The sequence below is a fragment of the Amblyomma mixtum genome, chromosome 3, assembly GCF_055824585.1.
Source record: "Amblyomma mixtum isolate Tamu chromosome 3, ASM5582458v1, whole genome shotgun sequence".
Taxonomy (NCBI): domain Eukaryota; kingdom Metazoa; phylum Arthropoda; class Arachnida; order Ixodida; family Ixodidae; genus Amblyomma; species Amblyomma mixtum.
This window is the reverse complement of record NC_143014.1, coordinates 325,394,211-325,415,137: the sequence shown is the minus strand read 5'-3', so window position 1 is coordinate 325,415,137 and position 20,927 is coordinate 325,394,211. Positions and strand designations below refer to the sequence as shown.

Genomic DNA, 20,927 nt, shown 5'->3' with positions numbered 1-20,927 from the left:
GGACAATTTGGGACTCTTAATACAGTAGCCGACCGATATTTCAGACTCCAATAATTTGGACTAGCGTGATATTTCGGACTTCGCTAAGGAACCGTCGCGCACCTCATAGGAACCTGATAGGAACCTCATAGGAATTTTCATGACTGAGATTTCGGAATTTGCGGAGTCTTCAGAGGCGCTCGCTTCCGCTCGCGTCTTCCCGTGGTTTGCCCATGGGTTACTTCCCCGTCTTCGCGAACGTCATTGCGCCATGCAAACTGACTGTTCTTGCTTCGCGCAGCGAGTGCACTCATTCGCGGCATACTCGCGGCTGCGTTGCACTACCTGGTATCATGTGATAGGGTGCGGACATGAAGAAAGCAGGGCTATGACTCACTCTATTATCACTTGTAGGCTGAATATAGGGAGCGCCAATTTTCGCAAAAAAGTTTTTTTTTTTAATTTCACGAATTATTCGGACTGTTCGATTATTCGGTCCATGTTTCGAGTCCCGCCAAGTTCGAAAAATCTGTCGGTGACTGTATTTCATTGAAATAAAGTTCTCTCTCCAAACTGCTACTAAACTCAAGCAGCCTCAAGCAAACTCAACTCAAGCAAACTCAAGCAGAAGTGAAATGAGTGCATAAATATCTGGTCAAAGGCAACCAACAACGACTTAAATCAAACTGAAGCGCTGCAAATGTTCAATAAAAACTGCGTGGTCAGCAGAAGCAGTAAATTTGTTTCGATCAGCAGTATTCTTGTTCTGATTGCGGTTCGCACACCCGTGCCACTTACCTCAGTGCCGGCTGTAGCTCAAAGACCATCGTAGAGAGCTTGGCATTTTTGGTGCGCGCCTTATTCAGCTCAGCGACCACCTTCTGGAGCGCCTGCAGCTGGAAAACAGGCGGAGGGAAGTACGACACAGCCATTTCATTCGAACACTCATCATCCGACTACACCACTGCATGAGAAAAGCCTCCCCCATATCGCTCTAATTTGCCCTATCCTGTGCCAGCTGCGACCACGTAACCCCTGCAAACTTCTTAATCTCGTCTGCACACTGAGTTTTCTGCCACCCCCTGCTACGCCTGGCTTCTCTTGGAATCCACTCAGTTACCAGTCACGCAATACGGCTCTCAAAAGACGCCAAGGAACTCGCGAGTTAACACATCAGTCCCTTCCGGCTTGCATCGAAATTTCTAAGGTGAGTTATTAATCACCTGCTAATTAGAGAAACAGTCTGCTGCGAATAGACCCAAAACAAAGGGGTAAAGTAAAGGTTGGAGGGTCAGAGACATGCATAGGTGCAACTGGTCTGGGAACCCAAAAAGCACTCCAAAGGGAGTAGGGGTTCCTGCAGAGCCAGTATGAGAACCCCTGATCTAGAGCATGAATACAGCTGAGCAGAATTGAGCGAGAGGGCACCGACAGAACTTCCTTATGCCAAACAGATGAATGAGTGCAGGAACAAAGAAAAAAATGCCTTGGATTGAACCCAGCTGAGCCTAGTTAAGAGAGTGGAAGGCGATCCTCTCGTCGCTTTCTACTTCATTCTTAGCATGTTTCCTCTCTCTATCCTTCGCCAACGTGCCCTGTCGACATTCTTGATCCTAAGAGTCATCAGATTCAATCAGCCGCCTACGATGCACAGCCGAAGCACTGGTTGCAGCATGCGACTCCTCCATGGCTATCTGTGAACGTCAAGTAACACTTCACGCTTTTTATTGTCTTATCATATGAATGGAGAGTCACGTGATTCAGCGCATCTGCGAGGTAAGCGTTGGATCACGTTGTTCAATGCAGTTGCGAACGCAAGCGAACGCCGCTTGGTTCATGGGCCACAGCTGCGCTGAGTCTTATGGCATGACTGCACAGCCACGCCCCTGCTCCACCGCTTGAAAGTCATTCTCCGGAGCAACATGACTTTGAGGTTTTGCATGGGAGTAAAGCTTCCGCTGCAAAAGCCCTCATCAGAGCCGTGAAGCAAACAGTGGGACCACAATAGTGACTAGAAGGACAAGTCTCTAGAAATTTATGCGAACAGAACGAGCGCTCCTGTGAAGGTAGACACTTAAGCCACTCAAGAGCGTGCTGGCTGGCAGGAGACTCGAGCAGACATCCACATTAAACAGGGTTCGCCACTGTGCTGCAAAGTGACGACTCTGCTCCATATCATGGTCAATCTTACTCTGTGTGTTGTGAACGTTATGTTGGTAACGAGTAGAATTGCCGGCACCTGCAGTGAACACATATTGGCTTTGATTCCAGAAAGAATGCGGCCCGATTTAACATCACAATGCACCTAGTAACTGCACAACCACAGATCTCAAGCACCCTGCAGGGTTTTCAGGTGGCCTTCCACATGTCATCCATCATTACTCCAGAGTGAAGACCACTGATTACACGACCTGTCTACTAGCGTAGTCCACAGCACTGATCGGACCACTCAAAGAAGAGCCACGTCTACCAAGAACTGGGCATGCAGCTTGACTAAACGTACAATTAAAAGCAATTCGGCCACAATTCACACTCATGATTACAATGCTTATAATGCAGATCCCCAACATAGTGTAAGTTAGGCTCACTGGTCCGTTTTTTGAATACCTTGCAACGCATTACAAGGCAAGGGTGAAGACAAAGGTTGAGACACACACCGGTTTGAAGTTGGTGCTGTATGTGTCCAAGGCAAATGCATTACACGCTTTTAAAGCCAGGCCTTAGGCACTTACCCGAGGCAGCCGTCAAATGGTCACAGAGTCACTCGTTGCGGCATTGCACAGAATCCATGAGAGCGCTGCATTGGATATGTGCCAAGAACTTTCCACACGTGCAGTGCGGGTGCCACTGGTGGGTTATCGAATGCCTCTCCCGCGGGCTCATTGCCTCGCTATGTTGGATGCCGATACGAGGGTGCAAATGTGCACAGTACGCATATATATATATATATATATATATATATATATATAGCGAAGTATACGCTTCGTTAAAGGAAACATATTTATTAAACTCGACGTTTCGATCGGAAGACCGATCTTCTGATCTCCTGAAGAAGATCGGTCTTCCGATCGAAACGTCGAGTTTAATAAATATGTTTCCTTTAACGAAGCGTATACTTCGCTATATATATATATATATATGTATATATATATATATATATATATATATATATATATATATATATATATATATATATATATGTGTGTGTGTGTGTGTGTGTGTTACAGAAGCCAACAGCCACAGAAACCAAGGGGCACAGGGGATTTTTTTTTAATTCATTTATTTATTTTGTGCCGTTGATCTGTTTAGAATATTACTGAATATGTTAGCGCTTAAAGCTAATTGATTAGAAAAGCAGAAGAAAAAACAACCACATGCCGCCGGTGGGATCCGAACCCACGACCTCCTAATTACGCGTCCGGTGCTCTACCTCTGAGCTACGGCGACGGCTGTCAAACCTTCTGCTTTCGGGGGTATTTATGTTTACAAGTAACCTAACCTTGAGAGTGTTCATCAGCGCCACCCACGTTCATAAGCGGCGGACGTAGAACGTCCTGAGTTACCGCAGGTGTGACGTAGAACGTCATCGAACGGAGAGGGTGGAAGCTTTCGTGGGTTCTGATCCGACGGGCGGCATGTGGTTTTTTTTTCTTCTGCTTTTCTAATCAATTAGCTTTAAGCGATAACACATTCAGTAATATTCTAAATTGATCAACAGCACAAAATAAATAAATTAATTAAAAAAAAATCCCCTGTGCCCCTTGGTTTCTGTGGCTGTTGGCTTCTGTCATATTTATAACGAGCCCCTCATTCCCTTCCCTTGTTTGCTTAATTGTTTAGCGAGGGCCTCGGTTCTGGCAGCCTTGACGCCATAGGAAGCATAAGAGGGTTCTCACGCAGCTTCCACCATCTCCGTTCGATGACGTTCTACGTCACACCTTCGGTAACTCAGGACGTTGTACGTCCGCCGCTTATGAACGTGGGTGGCACTGATGAACACTCTCAAGGCTAGGTTACTTGTAAACATAAATACCCCCGAAAGCAGAAGGTTTGACAGCCGTCGCCGTAGCTGAGAGGTAGAGCACCGGACGCGTAATTCGGAGGTCGTTGGTTCAGATCCCACCGGCGGCATGTGGTTGTTTTTTCTTCTGCTTTTCTAATCAATTAGCTTTAAGCGATAACATATTCAGTAATATTCGAAATTGATCAACAGCACAAAATAAATTAATTAAAAAATATCCCCTGTGCCCCTTGGTTTCTGTGGCTGTTGGCTTCTGTCATATTTATAACGAGCCCCTTATACCCCTTCCTATATATATATACCAGGTGTCCCAGATAAATGTAACCAGGCTTTTAAAAAACACGAAGCGTGCTAGCTGTCCGAAACCAAATGAGGGTTGTTTAGAGTCGCGTGACCTAGTCTGCAGTATTTTTTTCGTTCTTCTAGGTTGACTAATTAGTTAAGATTAATGAACTAACTTTTTAGTTATTGACTTGAATAACAAAGTGTCAATCGAGAAGTTGTAGATCGCTTTGAGAAACAGCTTACTGAGGCATTTAGAGCAAAGTAATAATCACGTAAAGTAGTTTTTTTACCGGCCTTTAACCATAACCCGCACAATAAGAAAAGGCTTCCACATGACAACTGTGCGACTTCAACGTCCCAATACGTGCCTTAAAGAATAAAATTCATTTTTTCTGAAGTCCTCTCCTCGATAAGACTTTGGGTGCACATTGGGGCAGAGAAGTGAGCGAGCAGCTGGTCACGTGACAACTTTCTTTTAAGGCCAATAAATGAAGCAACGTAAATCGTAACTTGACGGAAACAGCACTACTAGCGGTTTTTCGGGGTAATCTAAAACTTTTGCATTGCCACTTTCTTCCTGAAGTTAATAATTAAAAAGTTAGCTAATTAAACTTAACTACTAATAATTAACTTTGAAGAGCGATAAAAATACTCAAGACTAGGCCACGCGACTATGAGCAACCCTGAGTTGGTTTCACTGGACTAGGACACTTCGCCTTTTTTAAAAGTTTGGTTACATTTAGCTGGGACACCCGGTGTATATATATATATATATATATATATATATATATATATATATATATATATATACACAGGGTGTCCCAGCTAAATGTAACCAAGCTTTAAAAAACGACGAAGTGCCCTATCACAGTGAGACCAACTGAGGGTTGTTGCCAGTCGCGTGTCCTAGTCTGTAGTATTTTTTTATTATGCAAACATGATTAATTAGCAGAGACTAATTAGCTAACTTTTTAATTATTGCCTACAGGAAGAAAGTGTCAACGCAGGAGTTGTAGATCCCATAAAAAATAACCGTTTGCCGTGTTTGCAGCCAAGTACCACTGATACAGCTTTTTTATTTGACTTAAAAGAAAGCCCGCGAAATACAAAGAGAAGCACGTGATAGGGAAGCAGTTTCAGCGCTCCTAGACGACCGGCCAAGCAACGACATACGCTTAGCTTTGAAACGCTGTCCCGCACGGGGTTCGGCGTTTTGCGATGGTTGCGAGATATACGCCAGAAACTCTCGCATCAGTGCTATGGCGACCGTTTCTTCAGCGCGTGACGATGCAAGTTAGCGGCACGACCACATTCCTATCACTCGAGGCGAGGTTTCGCGTGAAAAAGTGCTCCGTGCGAGCCGCGCTTCACTTTCTTGAAAAGCAGTGCCCGCTCACTTTCCATCCCGCATAAGCAGTTCCTGGCGCATTTCTCGCCACCACCTCAAAACGCCGAACCCTGTTCGGGACAGCGTTGCAAACATAAGCGGATGTCGTTGCTTGATCGGTCGTTTGGGAGCACTGAAACTGCTTCCCTATCACGTGGTTCTTTTTGAATTTCGCGGGCTTTCTTTTAAGTGAAATAAAAGAAGCTGTATCAGTGGTACTTGGCTGCAAACACGGCAAACGGTTATTTTTTTTATGGGATCTACAACTCCTGCCTTGACACTTTCTTCCTGACGGCAATAATTAAAAAGATAGCTAATTAGTCTCTGCTAATTAATCACGTGTGCATAATAAAAATATACCGCATACTAGGACACGCGATTGCCAACAACCCTTAGTTGGTCTCACTGGACTAGGGAACATCCTCTTTTTTACAAGCGCGGTTACTTTTAGCGGGGACACCCTGTGTGTGTGGGTGTATATATATATATATATATATATATATATATATACACGCACACACTTTATACACGTATATATACATATATATTGTAGGAACGCCTAGGAGTGCTTCATTGATGGCAGAGCACGGGCCCTGGCATCAAAGCCTCGCAATCACATGGCTGCCAGCCTCTGATTTTCGCACCTATCTGGTGCAAAAACTGCGATGTAGAGGAAGGTCAAAGATGAGCTCACTCTTGTGGTGCTCTGGAGGCTGAGCTGCTCCTTCTCGCCCGAGAGAACCTTCATCCTCTCCTCGAGGTCGTGGATCGGGCCTTGGAGGTCCCAGTGCTTCCGTTTGCCAGCTGCCGACGGCGCCAGTGCAGCGGTCACAGCCGGCGCTGGTCACACAACGAAGCCACTGTGGTTAGAGGCCTACTCTGCATTTCACAATCGGCATGCAATGTTGTGGAATCTGCGCTAGTATAGTTACCCACAAGAGCATTTTGCTCCGTTTAACATATCACTTTTCGAACCCTCCGTGAGGGTTTGGGTGAAAGCATGGAGTGGTATAAGATATGACAGGCAATCCAAACTGAGCTCTGTTACTGAACTCTCCGAATATAATTCTCACTGGCGGCAAACACATGCCAGCCACATACCACTCCGGCGCATTTCACTCGTCCAGGTCTAAGTGAGGGGCAGGAAGAAAACGCTAAGAAAAATGAACATACACCAACCATTTTTGAGCCACTGATATTTTTTAGCCACTGACAGTCCTATCTTTGGCACACAAAGGAATGGCACATTTGTCTGAAGTGTTCAGGTGCTGCGCCTTGCCGCACTGTGTTGACATCGACTGCTGGGTCTGGGTTTTGACACAGCTTGTCTCGAGTGTGCATGGATCGCACCACATTGTTTCGCACCCCTGTGTTCACCGTTACCTGTGCGCTACCACTGAGAGCTGCAGTTTTCAATGCCGGGCGAAGCCATGGATTCATGGTGCTCCGTCACTTAAGCATGTGCCGTAAAATACCGACCATCTGCTCATGTTCGAATTAGCGCCCACTCCCTTTTCTTAAGATTTTGAACTTTCCTAAAACACTCAACAAAATACCATGCAATTATGCCCCCATGCATGCAAGAAGTTGAAAAACACTGCAGATGCATCAGGAGCCTTGTTTCGCATCTACTCGATGCTCATCGCGGAGGGAGAGTGGGGGGGAGGGAGGTGAACATGGCACTTAGGTCATTCAGATGATACGCCTAAGCTCAACGTCAAGGACTTTATAAAGAAAAGCTTGGGAGGATCGAAAGAAGGAACCAGAAAGGTGATATAGGAACTCCGTGAACGTGATGAAAGCAGCATAGGAAAGGGAGAGCTGACGAATTGCAAGCCGCATGCAGTGGTGTTGACAGACGGAGGGTCTCAGATTATGTGGTCACATTCTACGTTCGCTTACTTTCTGTCCACACACAATCCTATATGTTCTTTCACGTTTATTTCTAATGATCTGTCATCTGATCAAACGAGGATCCATTCCATCATGCGTGCGTTCTGGATTTTCGCGCCTGGAGGTAACAAGTATCCATCCCACAATATTTCACGATTATCTCCAAATTTTATGCGAGCGCTTGTTTTATATTTTACGGTAAGTGACACTCCAGTCAACAGCTAGAGCTCAGTCTTGTGCCTAGCCAGATTCATCGTCCTCGGTAGTAGTCCAATAGTACTGTCAGCAAACATGCTTGTAACACAACAACATCTGTGACCACAAAGTAAGCAGCTTGACTTTGGGACGCGCACTGCCTGTGGCCCCCGTGGCGATGTTGGCGACGATGTTGGTGGCAGAACTGGTCACATTCTGCTTCAACCTGCTGAGCGGTGGGGCCATGACAGCACCAGGGCGGGGCCGCTTCGGCTGATCCGCGGTGTTTGCTGGCTGCAGAGAGGAGAATTAGGTCGAACCGACAAGCATCAAAGGTGAAATTCATATCAACTGGAGTTGAAAAACGTCCCGGAGATGATGCACTTATCTCAAATAACAACAAGCAGGACGGCACCCAACCTCGCATTTTCCTGCAGAATGGCATGCAGGCTCTCAGTCAAACAAAAAAAAATTGTTCCAGTGCATTAAGAGTGCAAGGGGATCTTGAAAGAATTTATTAGTAAAGTCACAGCCATGAAATTGTCAGGAAGCTTGTATTTTTGCATGCGGATTCCAAATATGTTATTTATTTTGTGTACAATAAGTCTTTGCATTTATACATGTTATGCAGTTTTGCAAACGGAATTTTGCTGCACAAACCTGGCTAGATTGCATGCCACTCGTTTCTCTTGACATCGCGCTATGGGGCTATGCAATAAGGGTAAAATTATCCTTCCTCCAATACAAGTTGAGTTATGAGGATTGGAAGTTGTCACTTAAGAAACAGGAATACAAATTTTTCTTCCCGTTCGTGAAGTGGCAACTTCAAAACCCTGTAAATCAACTTCTATGACAGGCGGGATAATAATATTACCCTTATTTCATAGCTTGATATCGATAGATGCCAAAGGCATGCATTCTGGCAGGTTCCCTGCAGGAAAATTTCTTTGAAGCTCACGGGAAGAATACAACAGGACTTCCAAATGGATCCAATATCTGACTGGTTGCAATCGTGTACTTCGAACCAATTGGTTTCATTCGGACAGGTCAAGTCGAACCAATTAGAGTGTTCATTTGAAACGTCGTGACTGGATGGCTCCAAATACACAACTGGAACCAAATGGACATTCCAACTGGATCCAGTTGGAAATTCCTGTTGGACCCATTTCGCCTGGGCAGCTCCCACTCTGCTCCTTGCTGCCTGTACAGACACCACCGGTGCAGGCGACAGTTCTACCACTCGGCTACATTATGCACATCCTAATGGACATTGAAATTCCCTTGGACGTACCATGGACGACCTAAATATCCATAGGATGTCCAAAGGAGGTTCAGTGCCCATTGGCATCTCTCGTCAGTGGGCTGTACATGCAAATGTCGCCTCGGAATCAATGTGCACGAAGTTCAACCACACGATTTTCTTGCAGTGCGCCCAGTGATAAGGTGATCAGCGGCGTGAAATATGCCACTGTTGCTACGTTTATACAGGAGACTGGGAGGTTGACAGCTGAAAAGCATTTTCCTCGAGCGGAAATTAAATTGGTTGGCACCAGACTGGACTTAGCCGGCGTTAGTAATCACTGCTGTTGCACCAGCACATAGAAAACTTGCGACCAAAGGAAACTCTTCATAGCTTCCTAGTTTGAGCACAGTGAAAGGTGAAAAGCAGGCGCCAAGCTCAAACACGAGGGGAGATTTGTACGTTCAACAGTGCTGGCATAGTTCACTGTGCTTGCATATACTGCGACAGTATTGATTTGCCTGTGTTGCAACTTCTCCGCTGATATGACAAAAAGGCCAGCATGAGAGAGTGATTAGTACACTCTCTTCTTTGATTATATGAATGCGGCCGATATGAATTGGAAAAACTCCCTGGCCTGAGTGCACTGCATACAATGTGTAGAATTTAGGATGTTGCAAAAACTCTTCTGCACCACTACGGATGATACTAACACGTGGTTCCCTCGAGCACTAAGTGCTGCCCACGCATCGCAATCACCATTTGCGTTGCATGCACGAGTAGAGAGTTGTGGCTGCACAGCCATAAACAAATCGGCGTAAAAGCATTTCCCATGCGTGTGCATGCAGATTGTTTGCTTTGGAAGATACTAAATTTTGAATGATAGCAATTTGTCGCGATCCAGTCAGGTTTCATATTACCCAAATTCTAATCTACCAGCCCAACCCCTCGGTTCATATTCTCGACGCACCAGAAGGCATTCTGTGAAAGGCAGCTAGGAAAAAGAGGGGAGGGCAAGTACAGAAACAACAATGTCATTGAATGAAAGTAATGCCCATTTCGTTACAGTCAACTGCATATCTGTTAACAAATGCTTCCATAAGAGTGCGAATCAGCTTCGCCATACAGTTGATGCTGGCTGCTTTTCTAGCAGTCTTGGACATTTTACAGAAAACAAGTAACAGATTACAATTACAATTACTCCTCCTGAAATGCAACTGGTTGTAACGGTCAATTATGGCCTCAGCAAAGTAACTGATCAATTAGAGCAAAGTAACAGATTAGTATGGGGTTATTTTCCTTCCAACATTGATTGCAATAACACATTTTCTGAGACAACAATGAAATACTGCGGAATGGTTGATATTTTGTTACACATTGTTTCAGGGTTTTTAACCAGAAAGGATTTCTTGCCTCATGAGTGGCGTGGACCGGATGTGTCACCACGGGCTGTGGACAGAGTGAACTGTCGATCATCCAGTGAGAATGTACTTATGATTTGTAATTATTAATGACGACTGAATGGAAAGTTTGAATGACTGAACTACTAAATAAGATAATTATTTAACTAATAAGGTAACTAAGTTAGCTAATTACGCCGAGTAATTTATGAAATTGGAGTATTGTTAGTAATTCTTCCAGAATTGAAGGAACCATAAAGATCAAAAAGAAATGAATAATTTTTTAATGAAACTAACTAAGTAATCAATTATATACCATATTGACTATTCACTTAAACTAATTGATTAAAGTTGTTAACAATATCTAATAACAAATAATTAACCAACAATACATTACTTGATAATTACAAACTGTGATTAATTGTATTACTGTGTAGCATAGGCGGTAAAGGAACTAGAAATTCTTTCGCATTTTCGCATGCAAGGAGACTTAAGTGCACCTTTATTTTTTGTTGTTCTGAACTACAGACAACCCCTTCCTGGCAGCTATGTTTAATAGGCGGCTAAGTGCACATGTTTCTTTTCTGGACATGGTCGCTATAGAAGTTTGTCCTCACTGATCGCTTTCCCTTCTCTCCAGAAGGCAGATGACAAAGGTTCTTCTTGATTATTACATCCTCTACTCACATGTCTGCAGCATTACCTAAATCATTCCTTGACATCGTTGTACTAAACCGAGTTCAGCAGATGTAGATTAAATTGGCCAGAACAACCTTCCCTACACTGCAAACGTGGCCCTTGCGAGTTAGGCCATGCCTTCACATCAAGGGGGCGTTTGTGCTGTGATTAGTGATTTGGTGTCTGTGCGAAAAACGAGAAACTGTAGTGAGGAACGAAATCATATCTTTTTGGTGGTGATGCTCTGTTTTTTAGGGACATACTTTAGTCAACACTTAAAAATGACATGGAGATCATGCCTTACACTAAAATTTCTGGCTCTGATGAGACGGTCCGGAGTTCTGTGAGAACTTTTCGTGTTAATAGAAATATTTAGCGCGTGGAAAAGCCAAGTGATAGTTAAACACGCAGTACCGCCGTGTTCAACGAGGTCACTGTTCAGAGAACAGTGCATTCTAACACAACAGGTATATGCTTATCAAGCCCAACCTGCTGATTGGTTGCCTTTTCCTGATGCGTGCGCCTTCCGAAATTTTGATCTGCGGGCGGAGTACCGTATTTACTCGCATAATAGGCGCACCCCTAGGTTGGACGTGAAAAGCCAGATTTCTTTTATTTCCGCGCATAATAGGCGCACCTCTAACTTGGCACTGTGATCAATACTGTGTTTACACGACTGCAAACCGACGCAAACCGACGGGTCCCCCCTCAATATTTATTTTAACAAAGTTTTTTGCTGAACTGACCACTAGTCCTACTAGTGCTGCTGCCGCCGCAGCTGCTGCGGACCCACAGCTCTTAATTAAAATAAAAATTAAGTTCAATTTACGATTGCTCAGGAGAGGTTTCTCGGAAAGACCAACATAGGTTCCAAAGTCCCTACCGGTGGCTGTGACAGGCGTAGCCACCTATCAGTGCAGTGGCGCATCTGTTGACCGCTGCGCCACTGCTCTGATAGTGCATGGTGTGAGGACGCACTGCCATCTATGAATGCTAAGTATAGAAGGGCCAATTCTGCATATATGAACATTAACCTACTGAAGCTATGTCCGTCATACCCTTAAGGTGGGGTGTAAGTGTGCCCTCCATTGAAGCACAAACACCTTCTTTCTCGCGTCTTCTCTCCTTAATTATGTTAAACCCCCACCAATTTATATTTTTACTGCGTTAGCAGCATAACCTCCTATCTCAAGAATAGCCGTGGTGCGCGTGTGTGCATGAGTGCACTTTAGCGCACATCCAGGCACTCACTGGCAAAAACGCACCTTCACCAGCCTTCAGCCTCCCTCCGAATAAAAGCAGATGTAGTCGAGGCAGATTGCTGTGAATGCGCCACGTATGCCGTAGCCCAATCATTTTACGAAAGAACACCAACAAGCATGAGGCTCTCATCTCGCACAACAAGAACCGGAAGTGCGACAAGGAGAGGCAGATATAAGCCGCTCGACAAAATTCAGGACCCATCAGTCGAAGAACAGCGCAACAAAACCAGCCTCTAGCTATTGAAATCTTTTTATGTTTTTTTTTGTTGCGAAAGCAACACTCCGACAAAGTGAGACCTCGGGTGGCCACCGTCCACCGTAGCTACGCTGACCTTTTTCAATTGGTCGTAATGGTCGTGACGTCACAGTGCACAAATTTCAAACGGGGCCAATTGTGCTTTGGCTTGTAACTATGCAACCAGTTAAAGGAATCGTATAGTGATGCTCCACGTAAGTGGGGCTCAGTTTAGTTAATTAGTTCATTAACCAAATAGCCTAATTAATCTTTCTAGTCAGGATAAATAAATAAAACCGAGTAGGAAATTGGCTGAGTTGGGGAATCGAACCAGGGTCTACGGAGTGTGACACGAGCACGCTAACCGTTCCGCCGTTATAGCTCTATGGCTTGGAATGAACAAAGGCGCGTCTAGTGAATACGGTGTCTTCGTTCACTCCCATCTTCCTCTCTTGCCGTTACGGCGAGGTTCAGGTGTCCACCGAGATATGTGAGACATACATTTCCTTTCCTCAATAACCAATTTGCCAACGAGGAAGGCGTACAGCCGAACGGGCGATGACGTTCTGTGGACTCCCTGGCAGCGTTGCAAGTCGACGCAAGCTTAACAAACTAACTGCACATCAGTGACACAAGCAGCAACACCGCGCTTAAGGCTTTCGTCTCATCGCGCTTTAGGTCAACAATGCGCCACGCAGAATTTTTTTTGCTTTTTCAAGATTGTATTATGAGAGCCATCTTAATTTTCTGTTTCTATAGGGTGAAAAACTAGATCAAGTTGTTTATGACCCTATGACTCGGGGCCTGTTTTTTTTTTTTTACCGATCCAGGGAGCTCCGCCCACCGTCCGACACGGACAGCACGGGGCTGCCCTGGGTCGTGTCCAGCGCCTCGGCAGAGGCGATGGATGACCGTGCAGGAGGCACGTTGATTTTCGAGTTTGACCTCGACCTGTGCAAAGAGGACTTGAGGCCCGCCGACCCGGGGGTCTGCGTCCCCTCCTTTGGGGTTGGCGGAGTAGCGCTAGCTACTACACACGAGGGCTCGGATGGCGCGGATGGTGACCTGGACAGGTGCCGAAACCTGGTGTGGTGCGCCGCGCACACGCACCACATCGGCGAAGTTTGTTTTTGCACTAAAGGAAAACCTGTTTGTTTGAGCATATCACCTTCTTGCTTCCTTTTAAGAAATGTTTTCAGCAGTCTTGGGAGTAATTATTTCTATTTCTTTCTTCCAACAAGGACAAGCCCTGAAATAGGCAGCATGGTCTTCTTCTCAGTTTGCACACCGCGGTGTAGCAACATATTCTTCAGATTGATGGTCCTTCGAACACAATTTTGCGCAAGTTTTGCGGCCGCCACAACTCTGTGAGCCGTGGCCAAACCTCTGGCAATTGAAACATCTTCGTGAGTTGGGTTTGTAAGGTCTTACATTTTTTTTAAAGTATCCGACTTCAAGAATTTCAGCTAGTATGCTGGTGTTAAAAGTGAGGATTAGGTGTTTCGTTTCTATTTCGTTGTTGTCCTTCCTGATCTTTATTCGCTGAACATTTATGACACCTTGATCGGTAAGGCCCTCAAGCGTTTCTTTTTCAGAGGTGGACAAAGTCGATTTCAGGTATGACGCCTCGGACAGTGTATAGAGATCGATGTGAAGTAACGGAGACAGGAATATCACCTATGGACATGAGGTTTGGGAATTTAGTGTTCTGGACGGTGTAATGCACTTCGAGCAGTAGGTCACCGCTCGCCATTTTTGACACCTTGTACCCAAGGCCCAAGGTATCTGTCAAGCACTTTGCTACCAGGAACGGTGATATCAGTGTTGCTTGTGTTTCTTCTGCATTGCTGAGTACAACATGGAATTTCGTGAAAGTTATCTTTCTTTTCCGGAAAAACTCGCATGCATTGTTCTGCCCTCTTTTCAGAGAGCGATCAGGTTCAGAAAGGGGGGAGGGGGGAGCCATAAAAAATTCGTTTTTCAGTCATGGTGCCAGCCACCCACCATGGAGCATAACGAGGGGACGGGGCAGGAACTTGCGAGCAAGTCGCGCGCACGCCAGCTGTACACCTCAACTATAACCAAATATGACACAACTCAGGGTGGTTGCCCACACAAGGTTAACCGTAGCTGCCAAGAAAAAAAGGAAAAACAAAGAAGGGAGGAGGAGACAGGAGAGTTGTAAGAAAGAAGATAGGTTAGTTAAAGATGGAGGGGAGCATACGAAAAGGAGACTGCCAATTTTCCCCGGTCGGGTCAGGCCGGAGGTGCTGTCTGCAGGAAGCTGGGGCCAAAGTGGTGTGTTGCCTCCACCGAGGGACCTTAAAGGTCGAAACGCTCGGCATAGGCTCAACCACCAGGATCCCCTTTTCCCTGGACACGGCGATTCGACTCACGGCTAAGCGCGGGTGCTCGGGTCCGTCGTGACGCACTGCTCACCATCATCCCTCTGCGGGGATGTCCCTGCGGATGCCCAGGAACCCGTTGTGTCGCAACTCACCAACGTCTGCATGAATCAGACGCCCCTGCGGGGCTACAAACTTTTGCGGATTAATTAAATGATCAGAGAGATTACCGAATGTAGGCGCAGCAAACAAAGCTACTCAGAAACCTAGTGGACAGTGAACCCCCCTCGGACGTCCTGCATACATCCCGAACACCCGCACGACGTCCATGGGATTCAAATGCCCATTGGGAAGCTTTGCAAGCAAAGCTGGTACTATATAAAACAGAAACACCTGCACAATGTGACGAGACATCTCGTGAAAAGCGACACCATGGACACCAACAGGGGTAGGTCCATCCCTGCCATAGTCCCTTCTTCCCCGAGCGCAGTGTCCCCTAGGCGATGTAGCCCCCGTCAACTCTTGTGTACCTTTCACTGCACTGCAGCCACACTGGAGTTATTGTCATCCGAAGGCATGAAACATTACCATGCCACGAGATGTACAGCACAACCCATTTGTTGTGAGTGCAGTTGCGCAATGCTGGTTCCAAGGATTTCACTTCCGTCACCCTTTTCTCTCTCTCTTGTCCAGAGTGACTGAGGATACATCGTTCACAAACTGCAAAAAACAGTGGGACAGCTTCGCCTGTTCCACTATCCCTTTGCAGGCTGCGTTTCCATGCACGCGACATCTCTTAGCATAGGGTTAGGAAAGAACAGGTTCACTGGCACCCGTTCAAATTTCATCCCCAGAGCGTTCAGTTAACTGCATGATAGCATGAGCTGAAGCTATGACATGTGATGTTGCACCTCATTTTATGGCTCATGCAAACAACAGTATTTTAAGTCTGCTGCCAGACTATTTTATGAGAAAAGAGCAAGTTAAACGATGTGATAAGCATGCAGTGAAGTCCCCGACTAATTTCTATGACCTGGCGAGACCATAGATACCGTGTTTCCTCGCAAGCCATTTGCACAAAAATTTGAAGAAAAAAAAAGAGTTTTAAAATGGTGGAGGAATACAGGTTACTAAAAAATTTTTTTTCGAGGGGCAAATGACTTTATGGCAGAGCGTGGCCTCGCGTGCATAGTTTGCCTCCACTGATACATGGACACGTGTCAAGCAGATGAGGGGCCAAAGAAAAGCAAGGCCAAATTCACAAGTATGTGTTTATTCCACAGCTCCATCCATGCTGGCTTATGCTTAGAGCAACGCTGTTCAAGAACGCTGTTGTACCTTCAATGTCGGCTGCCATTTTCTGTGCAGGCCATTTTACAGGGCTGGCCAGCCCTGTCTAGGCATCATGAATGTGTCACGGTAGCGGCCACTGAAGCAAAAGAGAAACTGGAGATCATATTCTCTGTTCAAAAACCAGCAACAGAGCAGCCGCAAGAAAATTGACGTGGATAAGCCCTGAATTTGCAACTGGCAGAAGAAGAAATTCTCAGAACAGCAAACATGTGAGAGGAGATTGTTTCACAGCCTGAAGGCTGGTGTGCACCCCAAGCTCAAGACAATTCTTGCCAAGTTTATCAAGAGAAAAGGAGTCGCGGCCGCGCTGTTCCTACAGAGGCGGCACGAACGGCAGAATGGGAAGAAGAAAATAAAACTGCCCAGCCCACACGACCTGAGCACAACGGGCTACAGAGATGGCACACATGGAAGCTATCAAGCTGGCCTGCGCACTAGATATATCACACGAAAAGTTGCATGGTGGCCTGGGCACTAGACATATCACACGAAAAGTTGCATGGTGGCCTGGGCACTAGACATATCACACGAAAAATTGCATGCTGGCCTGCGCACTAGACATATCACAAGTTGCATGCTGGGCTGGGCACTAGACATATCACACGAAAAGTTGCATGCCGGCCTGGGCACTAGATATATCAAACGAAATGATGCATGCTGGCCTGGGCACTAGACATATTGCCACGTATCATATTAGTGGCCGTTCGTTCGCGCTCAAGGCCGCAGGAAAGGGTTGTTATAATTTTTCTTTGTGACGCAAGAAGCAATTTCGATTGATCCCAGCCATGAAGAGCTGCACCTACGTTTTTCTAAATTACTGTAGATTATCTTGACTTGTTATTTCGAAGTTTCCTTGGTGGCTTTAAATTGAGCGATGCAGCGAGCGGCTGGCATTCGTAGTTCGACGACTACCGAGCACGTTTGTTGCTTACGCCGCCACCGAGTGATTCAGTTCTTTTGCGGGCTCAAGCCAGCCCAATTAAAGAGCTTTGTTTCCAAGACTAGTTGGTGTCTTCCTGACCGCTGGACTGCCGGCACTACAACGTGACAATATCACACGAAAAGTTGCATGCTGGGCTGGGCACTAGATATATCACACGAAAAGTTGCATGCTGGCCAGGGCACTAGACATATCACACGAAAAGTTGCATGCTGGCCAGCGCACTAGACATAACACACGAAAAGTTACATGCTGGCCTGGGCACTAGATATATGGCACGAAAAGTTACATGCTGGCCTGGGCACTAGACATATCACACGAAAAGTTGCATGCTGGCCTGGGCACTAGACGTATCACATGAAAAGTTGCATGCGAGCCTTGGATGGCTGCAGCGGTTTATGAGCTCACAAGTGATTTCGATGCGTGCCAGAGTCGTGCTTTTGTTATGTCTGCAGCCCACCCCACATTACCAATTTCACCCTAATAAGGGACATGGCAGCGGGTCATGCCACGAATTAATTCTGTTCTAGCATGCTGCGATGTATGCCCCTCACCACCTAACATGCACTGTACGAGGTGGGTACACAGTCCATTTCTACGGGCAATGGCGGCCGGGGAAAATGAATTATCCGGTACAAGCGAGCAAAAGCAACACAATCTTTGTAGAGTACTACAATATACGATGAGTATGCACACGCAAACTTTGAGATGTAGTGTGAAACACCACCGCCACTAGAACGAACAGTCAATGAAGTTTTCTCTACACGCTGTTAAGGTACTTATTAACATACCTGTTGGGCTGACTGGACTGGCACCTCCGTCAGGCTGTCCACCGTACCCGGCCCGTCCTTGCTGCTCATCTTGAGCTGCAGCAGCGGGGCCTTGTCTGCTTGGGACGGAGGCACAAGGAGGTCGCGCAGGGTCTTGTACACCTGTACAAAGCTGGCCACCATGGTGTACTGCAACGGAGGCAAGCCACATCAATCATCACTCTGTGGAATCAAAAAGGGGTGCAGTCAATAACAGGCTTAAATAACAGTGCGTAAGAGCGTCCACGCTCCCTCCTCCCTTCCTGCGCACACTGACCGTCCACTGGGGCTGCTTCTGGGACGTCTCGAAGACCTGGTGGAGGGCCCGCGGGATGATGCCCCTCAGCTCGTCATCCTCGTCCCCCTCCATGGTGTGGGTCTGGCCGGCGCCCGTCTGGCCCTAGGCAACGATGCACACGTGATAGCCGTCCAATGCACTCTGCACCAGGTGGGAGACTTCGGCCCACACGTCCGCGTGACTGGCGACGCCCGGGAACACTCGGTCAAAGGTGAAAGTCAGGACTGTCTCCCGTTGCGCCTGTACGTACTACGAGGCAGAAACACCCACACATGCCACCAGTGTGCAGGGCTGACCAGGCATGGACGACACATTACACCCCGATGCGAAAAACAAATCTGCAGTGACCAATGTCTTTGAAAAAGATTTCGAGCAAGACATGTATGAAAAATTATAGACAACTTGTCATTTATCACATATTTTCCTTCTTAAAGAAACACTCCACTAACAGTTGTTGACTGTCATCAGAGGAGCTTTGTGGTCGGAGAAATATATGAATATATGGTCGAGTTGCTGCACCAATGCCTGGTTTTCAAAGGCGAGGCTTCGCAAGTATTTCGCGAGGTTGTCTTAGCCGTGGGAGGCGTTACGAGCGGGAGGAACGGGATGTTCTCCAGCATAAGTGGTAAGAAATTCCTCTTTGTCTTTATATGTACATTAATGTCCCAGCCACCTTGCTACCCTGGCAGGTAGCAGTTAATGGTTGATCGCGAGAGTTCGCTCACTGTTGTCAGCACTAACCCATGAAGCCCACATCTCTCTCTCATCACCCCACGAGCCTATAAGCGCGATCCACGTTTACAGTGACCCAGGGACCTAGTTATGCGCACTTGCTTTCCTTAAAATGGCACAACGTTGTCAATGCCAACGCATGCAGCGCACATCTGTCCCTACCACCACGTAGGTTAAAGCAAGATTGAGGTGTGCACAGTTTCGAGATGGCAGTTATGCGGATTTTCTTTTTTTCTAAGCTCCTGCTCCAATGCTTTCGCAGCTTAAAGCACGACTAAGGTGTCCACTGCTGGTTACAACGACGACGGCGACGCTGCGAAACGCAGAAACGGGCGCCGAAGTTCTTTGCTCTAAATATGGCGTGCGGGTAGACTGCGGCGGCGAGAACACTACAGCAGCGCTTACTGCCTGCGAAACACGGTAGGAATTCATGTGCGGCTCGTAGCAGGAACGCTTGCATTTGGCCTTAAAGTACGCGATCCGCGTTTCGCACTCCAGTGGATATAGATACTACGCAGTTTGCCGGCAGTGAAGATGGCATGACGCACTAGACCTAAGCGGTTAAGCCGCAGAGCGAAGATCGCGGCACTGCAGATGGTGAACGATTAATGCCGGTCACACCCTCGACACGTACAGAAAGGTGGGGAAGGGATGCGCGCCCCACGAATGTAGGTGTGAGCTACTGTAGTAAAGGTTCAGTGCACAGTTGGGGATCCGTTGATACCTGAGGCTCCCTGCGTGAGTGAACGCTTGCACAGAAGCTCACCTTTTCGCAGATGTCGCACTCCGTCAGGCAGCAGCGGCGATAAACGACGAAAAAGCAAAACACAGTTCGAAAAAAACGCGTGACGTATCACTCGAACGTTGTGATGAGCCACGTACCTCTCAGGCGCATGAATACGACCCTCGAGACGCTTTCGCTTCTTCCTCTTCGAAGGCAGCGCGTGAGAGGAAACGGAAATATCAACGCAAGTGACCTTCATCCAGATTTGTTCTTTTGTATAGCGGATAGATGTGCGGTCTTTCCCGGGAGACATTTTTCAAGTTTAAATTGTGTACAGATTTACTCCTTCTGGACGTATTACTAAAATACGTTTTCTTTTTCATCATCGCGTTCCATTGGCTGTAAAGGAGTCTGGAAGGGACTCTCAATAAAGGTACGGTATTCCAGTGTTGCAAAAGGACGCCGCTTCACGAATATCCTCCAGCAAGAATACCTTTAAAGCGTTTCGCAGAAACTGAGTGTTCTGTAGGTAAAATTTCAATTTCGGCGTCGTCGCGCATTTCGCGCTCTTCTCTTAATTTTTTCCACGCTCGAAGACTCCGCCGGCCCTACCCACTCGGCCCGACCGCCTGCTGCTATGACCAGCGCGGGAATTTCCCGATGAGCCTCAGCTTGCTGACCCACCAGGGTGTGACGACTGCCCGCGTTTCTTCTGAAATAATTCAATTAATAACCATATCTTAACAGGCACACGCAAGAACGTGAAACGGGGGAGGGTGTCAACTTGGAAATGTCGCCCGAAGGGGCTCGCCAGTTTTGGGTTCTGTGCTGCGTGTGGATGTGTATTATTTGTTTCAGACTCTCAAGACAGCACAATGATCGAGAGAGTTAAAATCTACTCTCGTCAGAAGTGGTTTAGGCCGCCTTTAACAACGCTTTCGGCCCTGGTCTCCTCTCCTGAGGACAAACAAAGAATAAATTTTTCGAAGACACACATTCAAAAAATTCACTGAGGTCGAAAGCGAATCGGTGCGAAATGGCCCCCCTAATATTTTTCCCCTTTTCAGAGTTACGTTTTTTTTGTTGCGGTTGAAAACGACGAGAATGTTGGCGAATGACACGATCGAGCGCTGTAATAGAAGCTGCAATTT

General features: G+C 46.6%; 1 pseudogene; it reads right to left on the bottom strand.

Moving 5' to 3' along the window:
• The window catches only part of LOC149355829 (carboxy-terminal kinesin 2-like), a 42,586-nt pseudogene extending 24,194 nt beyond the window's left edge, over window positions 1-18,392 (bottom strand).
• Window positions 18,393-20,927: the final 2,535 nt, after the last annotated feature.